The sequence below is a fragment of the Eschrichtius robustus genome, chromosome 13 (assembly GCF_028021215.1).
Source record: "Eschrichtius robustus isolate mEscRob2 chromosome 13, mEscRob2.pri, whole genome shotgun sequence".
NCBI classification, from domain to species: domain Eukaryota; kingdom Metazoa; phylum Chordata; class Mammalia; order Artiodactyla; family Eschrichtiidae; genus Eschrichtius; species Eschrichtius robustus.
In genome coordinates, this window is record NC_090836.1 from 21,136,510 (window position 1) to 21,143,602 (window position 7,093).

The following is a 7,093-nucleotide window of genomic DNA, read 5'->3' on the forward strand; positions in this document are numbered from 1 at the left end:
CACTGAGGAGTATTGTCTCTGTGGCAGGTACCACTTTAAGCACTTTATATGTTTGAAGTTGTGGAATGTTTACAAAACCTCTTCATATTGTTAGTATTATTATTGCTGTCTTCCTGGTGGTGCTGCTGAAGCATAGAGAGGTTAAGCAACTTGCCCAAGGTCACACAGCTAGTAAGTAGCATAGCTGGACTCCTCCAGTCAGGACTTTTAACCACCATGCTCTGCTGCCAAGGAAGGAAGGGAGTTACAGAAGGAAGTGGAATCAGGGAACTCTGCATGAAAAAGGTGGCCTTTAAACTAAGTCTTTCTGTAAGAACAAAATCCTGTGTAACAGAGTAATTTTTTTTCAAAAATGTCAGGAATATGTCTGCAACATCGGATGTCCCATATCATTAGTGTTTTTCACTAGTGTCACAACTCCCACTGAGAGGGTTTATGGGAAATTTGGAAAGTGAGTGAAGAGTGAAGAAACAGATTACAGCAATTCACCATCACAGGTCTCGATGGTAATCCCCTGGAAGGCAGTCCTAAGGTTCTGTTCATTTTTTTCTCTAATATCTTGATTTAACTTAGGTCCTATTCATTTTTGTACTCTCAGTTCCAGGAGATAAGAAAAAATTTTGTATTATGTACACGTCTGTGTCACAAAGTAAGTAACCAGAATTTTCTGATATCAGGCAACTTTTCTTTTCTTTCTTTCTTTTTTTGTCTAATTTTTTTTTTATTGAAGTATAGTTGATTTACAATGTTGTGTTAGTTTCAGGTGTACAGCAAAGTGATTCAGTTTTATATATATATATATATATATATATATATATATATATATATTTTTTTTTTTTTTTCAGCTTCTTTTCCCCTAAAGGTTATTACAGAGTATTGAGTATAATTCCCTGTGCTATACAGTAAGTCCTTTTTGGTTATCTATTTTATATATAATAGTGTGAATATATTCATCCCAAACTCCTAATTTATCCCTCCCCCCACTTTTTCTTTGGTAACCATAAGTTTGTTTCTTATGTCTGTGGATCTATTTCTGTTTTGTGTATAAATTCATTTGTATCTTTTTTTTTTAGATTCCACATATAAGTGTTATCATATGATATTTGCCTTTCTCTATTTGGCTTACTTCACTTACTATGTTCATCTCTAGGTCCATCCACAGTAACTTTTCAATAATCAAATGCAGCACTGTCAGATGGAACTTACTGTGATGGCAAAAATGTTCTATATTCTGCTCTGTTCAATACAGTCGCCACCAGCCATGTGTGGCCATGGAGCACTTGAAATGTGGCTCATGTGACTGAGGAGTGGAATTTTAAAAAGTCTTATTTTAATTAATTTAAATTTAAATAGCCACATATGGGCAGCATAGATAATGATAGGAGTTCAATTTTTTCCAAAACCTCCGGTGTGGTTCCAGGCAATGGGTGGAATGTAGATTGGTCAGTTGGTGTCCTAATATTCACAGCTTTGTGGACTAATGTATAACAGGCAGGATCTGCTTTCAAGCTGAAAGTGTCTTGCCATAGCAGTTTCCTCAAGTTTAGGAAATATAAAGTTGGAATGATATACTTGTGGTCATAGTTAATTAATTTTTACCACTTGGGAAAATATTCTTAAAAATAGATAGCATTTCAGATATTATGGGTCCACAGGAGACTTAGAAATCACTCCCAAACCTGGAAAAGATATAGATTCTCAGGGATCTCAGTTGCACTGTGGATTTTTTTTTTTAATAAATAAATAAATTTATTTATTTATTTTTGGCTGCATTGGGTCTTCGTTGCTGTGCACGGGCTTTCTCTAGTTGCGGTGAGCGTGGGCTACTTTCCATTGCGGTGCACAGGCTTCTCATTGCAGTGGCTTCTCTTGTTGCGGAGCATGGGCTCTAGGCGCGTGGGCTTCAGTAGTTGTGGCACGCGGGCTCAGTAGTTGTGGCTCGCGGGCTCTAGAGCACAGGCTCAGTAGTTGTGGTGCCTGGGCCTGGTTGATCTGCGGCATGTGGGATCTTCCCAGACCAGGGCTCGAACCCGTGTCCCCTGCATTGGCCGGTGGATTCTTAACCACTGTGCCACCAGGGAAGCCCAGCACTGTGGATTCTGAGAGAGATTAAACTGCTAGAGTGTCTGTTCTGGAACAGAACAGGCTGCATATAAAATGTTGTGAAGGAAGTTTCTAGGTTTGGATGTAATAGATTATTGAAGGATAGCTGAATTTCAATTTCTTAGTTTTCTATAATGGATTTCGACTGCTCATTGACATTGCAAGTCCAATATGGAAAAGCTCTATTTAAAACATGCATGTCTGTGTGTGTGTACGTGCGTGTGCACACACACGTACACACACAAGCACATGGCTTTATTTTCGAAATATTGGAAGTTAAAGAAAAGTAAAATTTGACTACTCAGAACTTCCATTGTTAACAATTTGGGTTTACTTTTCAGGCTTTTTCCCTTTTCTCTTTATATATTTGAGATCATAGTATATATAATTTGCTTTTATTTGCTTTAAAAATTTAAAGATTATTTTTGTACTGTTCTTGTTTTATCAGCTTTGGGTGTCCCCCTGCCTTTTTAGTTGTATTTGAGAGTGAACACATCAACTCCTCAGAACTGTGTGCTGCAGAAATGCCACCACAGCTTTTTGAGCTGCCAAAGAGCTTTATTAAGTCAACAAAACACTTTCTCAGCTTTGAGCTGCTGTGCAGTGGGGTTCAACACAGACATTCCACTAGTCTGGATTTTCCATTTTGATACTCATGTACGTTAGAAAAATATGTAAGTTCTACCATTTTCTTGTTCTTATTTCCTTTATTTATGCTTTTATTGATAGCCATATTTTCTAAAATAAGATGTATTCATAGACATAGGACTTTGCTTGGACATACAGAATATCTTCGAGGAAGGTGTTATAAAGTGTGTAATTTACTTTTAAAAACTTCAGTGTAGTTGGCATAATATTACGTATGTGCCAATTAGTTGAAGCTGCATTTCCAGGGGTGACCAGCTGCCCTGCTCTCCAGCATGTGTTCCAGGGTCGTCATCTAGCTCAGCACAGAAAAAGTCAGCTCTCTGCTATCCGAGCTCCTCCATCAACCTTGGCAAATTAGTATATTGGATGTTAAATATGGGTTTTTATTGCCAAAACTCGTGTCTCTTTAGTAAGAGTGTAGATGTTAGAAGGTGGTTCTCACTGGGGAAAAGAATACTCTCTCTCGATCTATGTATAAGCAAAATAATTTAGGGACCCCCTCTAACTCAACTCACAATCAAAGGTATGATAGGCTCTCCCCAGTGAGCCCTGCCTTTGAATCTAAGAATCTTAGAATCCCTGAATCTAAGTGTGGGCTAGATTTACTGACTTGATTATAATGAATAGAATATGGCAGAAATGATGGGATATTACTTCCAAAATTAGGTTTAAAAAGACTTTGCTATTCTTGGTCTGTGTGTGTGTTTGTGTAAATTCTTCATTTTCTCTCCCACTTTCTCTTGGATTGCTCACCCTGGGGGAAGCCAACCGCCAAGTTGTGAGGCAGCCGTGCTGAGAGACCCATGTGGTGAGGGATGGAGGCCTGCCAATAACCACGGGAGTGATTTTGGAAGTAGAACCACCAAGCTACACAGTCCCAGATTCCTCACCCACAGAAACTGTGAGGTAATACATGTTTATTGATCTGGGCCTCTAAATCTCGGGGTGATTTGCTTCCCAGCAATACATAATTAATAAAGACAGATGGGTAAGACCTAGAGAAGCTGAAAGAAACTACTTGGGGGGTCCGATATATTTTTGGCAATTATGTAGCTAACACTCGGAGTGCCTGCATTGTGTTAGGCAGTGTGTTCTGTGTACTTTACATATAGCAGTTCATTTAATCCTCACTTTGATCCTGTTATTATCACCATTTTACAGACAAAAACACTGCCACAGAGAGGTTAAGTCCAAGAGGCAGAGTTTGGAGGAAACCTCGGCAGTCTAGATCTTCAGTCCATGCTTTAACTGCTCTGCTGTCCTGCTCCTCTTATGGTTAATTCTAGTGGGGAGAGTGAAGCAAGTTTGGTCAGAAGGCCATTATAGGCAGGGGCGGAGGGGGCATGAGCAGAAACAAGAAGTTGGAAAGGCTCCCTAAAGGCTAACTTTGACTTTACTAAGCGTACTCTGCATGAATAAAGTCACCCCCCCTTTCTCCCACTAAGAGCAACTAGCAGACTAGGAGGAAATCTGCCTGTTTTGGGAGGAGGAGCATTTTTCAAGAGATGCAGAAAGCCTAAGTAGTAGATAAGATAGATATGGCCATCCGTGCCGTTTTGTGAAAATATCTTTTTTTTTTTTTTTTGGCTGCGCCTCGCTGCTTGTGGGATTTTAGTTCCCTGACCAGGTATCGAACCAGGCCCCCGGCAGTAAAAGCTCCGAGTCCTAACCACTGGACTGCCAGGGAATTCCCTGTGATAATGTCTGTTTGCTCAACTAAGTTAACATTCCCATCCCAACTGACTCAGAAGAAATAAACTCATCAACAGATTGACCCATGCCGCCTTCCTCCAAGATAATACAAAATATATTATTGCGATTTTTCACAAATAATGGAAGTCATAGGCTATTTTGCTTTCTTTCTCTTCCTTTTCACAGTGACCTCCGTGTAACCGTATCTGGCACTTAAAATAGCGTGAAGGGAGCAGGTACTCTGGGGTCTCAGCAGAGCCTCAGGTTCACTTCACGTCGGTCCTGTCCGTGCAGAGGACGCCAAGAAGTCCCCAGCATCTGTGCTATGAGCACCGTCACGTGATTGGTGAAAAGAATAAATCCCCAGCACACTTTGGCTGTTGTTGACAAAAATACTATATTGAGGGTCAGGAAATGAAGCCCAGTTGAATTGTCCCAGCAAGATAATGGTAGACAAAGCAAATTATTGGAAAGAATTTTAAAGAAGGTATAAGTATTGATGACTCCCTCTTATGACCTACACAGTGCTGACTTGTATCACAGGAGTCAGGATCATTCTACCCTTGTCACAGTCTCACACCTGGTTGCTGATTTTCAGGACTAGAAGTTCTTGTCTGAAAAACTTCCTCTCTCCCATAACACAACAAAGCTGAATCTGTTGATTTGGGTATGTGGAGAACGCACAGGTTTTACAGAGAGTGATTTATTATTCAACTCTGTGTGCTAGTTACTTTGTGAGTAGTTTTATGGGGGAAAAGTCATGGTGAATAAGTGATTGCATTTTTGCATATCATAAAAAACAAGAAAGTGGGTGGAATATTTATGTAACACAACACTAACACTAATTCTTACCTGCCAGGCAGGAAAAATAAAAACATGTTTGTCTTGCAAACTAAACAGAGCTCTGGTTCAAGTATTTATGATTGCACATTTGGGAGGAATGAAATTCCTCTTCCATTTTAAAAATATGGGTATGAGGACTTCCCTGGTGGTCCAGTGGTTAAGACAATGCACTTCCAATGCAGGGGGTGCAGGTTCGATCCCTGCTCAGGGAACTAAGATCCCACATGCCACATGGTGTGGCAAAAAAAAAAAAAAAAAAAATATGGGTATGTGTTCTATTTGGTGTTCTAGTATATAGTATGGAAACATGAACCACTTGAGGGCTTGTTTTTGAAAGTATACCCCAGGCTGATATATAAAATATAAATGGCTCAGTCACTAGAGCCATACATAGCCTCTTCTTGGAGAAAGAACCTAAACTTTGGGTTTACATAGTTATTGGAACACCCTACCACTGCCACTCATTGCCACAGTCATACCCTTGACCTTGTTTTTAACAATAGCCAGGGCCCTGTCGAGTCCCAAATTCTGGATTCCACTCTGACTGTCATCTTCTACCCCATCTTCACCGCTGTTTCACTCCACCAGGATCTCCCCTCCAGTGATTCTGTCACTGTGGCACCGGCCTGTATCCCCACGCTGACGTCCTGTGTTTCCTCTCTGCCCAGCCTACATCCCGTGTCCATCAGCAGAGTCACTGCTTTGCACACACTCTCAGATCTACTGACTCCTCATGTCTCATATCAAACTTGCTTGGATAAATCACAACCCTAGTTAACTCCAATTTTCCATTGACTCTGTGCCTATACCCACGCAGCTAAAAAGCAAGCATGCAACTGTGCTGGCTGGTCTCACATGAGATTTGGGACGATGAACCTTCGTGCTGACTCTCATACTGTCCAGCAATCATACTGTGTTTCCCTAATCCAGTCTCTCTCACGCTTTCTCCTAGGTTCTGTTACACGTTTCCCTCTCTCCTCAAACGTCCAACACTATTTCCCTTTGCTGAGATAATCGAAGCAATCAGAAGAAAACATTCACCAGCCCTCTCCTGTACCCACCTACCTGCATCTGTGCCCAAACTCAGTACCTTCCCAATCCTGGGGATAGGCTGTCTCCGTGGCTAGTCCTTACCGGCTACTAGGCCTCCTCCTCTGATACATGGTCACCCACAATTTCCACCATTCCCAACTCTCTCTCCTGCAATCTCAATTTTTCCCTCTGCATCAGATTATTCCCATAAACATGCAAGCATACTCTTATCTCTTCCAACTAAAAGAAACCCAAAGCACTAAACTCCCTTGGCTCTATTTCCTTGTCTGCTATTGTCTATTTCTTTCCTTCCTTTCATAGCAAACTCTTTTTTTTTTTTTTAAACAGCTTCATTGAGGTAGAATTAACATACAAAACCCCAGCACATACTTAATGCATACAGTTTGATGAGTTTGGACATATGCATACACCTGTGACACCATCACCATTATCAAGGCAATAATTATATCCATTACCTCCAAAAGTTTCCTTATGTCTCTTTGCTCTTTTTTTTTAATTGTCAGAATACTTAACACAAGATCTACCTCTTAACAAACTTTTAAGTGCACAATATAATTTTGTTAACTATAAGCACAATATTGTATAGCAATCACAGTGAACTCTTTTTCTTAAAAATTAATTAATTAATTAATTGATGGCTGCGTTGGGTCTTCGTTGCTGCGCGCAGGCTTTCTCTAGTTGCAGCGAGCGGGGGCTACTCTCCACTGCGGTGCACCGACTTCTCATTGTGGTGGCTTCTCTTGTTGGGGAGCAC

The 7,093-nt window shown here is 40.6% G+C and overlaps 1 non-coding gene across 1 annotated transcript; it reads left to right on the top strand.

Moving 5' to 3' along the window:
- The first annotated feature begins 5,425 nt into the window (after positions 1-5,425).
- TRNAG-UCC (transfer RNA glycine (anticodon UCC)) lies at positions 5,426-5,498 on the top strand. The gene has a single exon. It is a non-coding gene; the product is annotated as a tRNA-Gly (tRNA).
- The last annotated feature ends 1,595 nt before the right edge of the window (positions 5,499-7,093 follow it).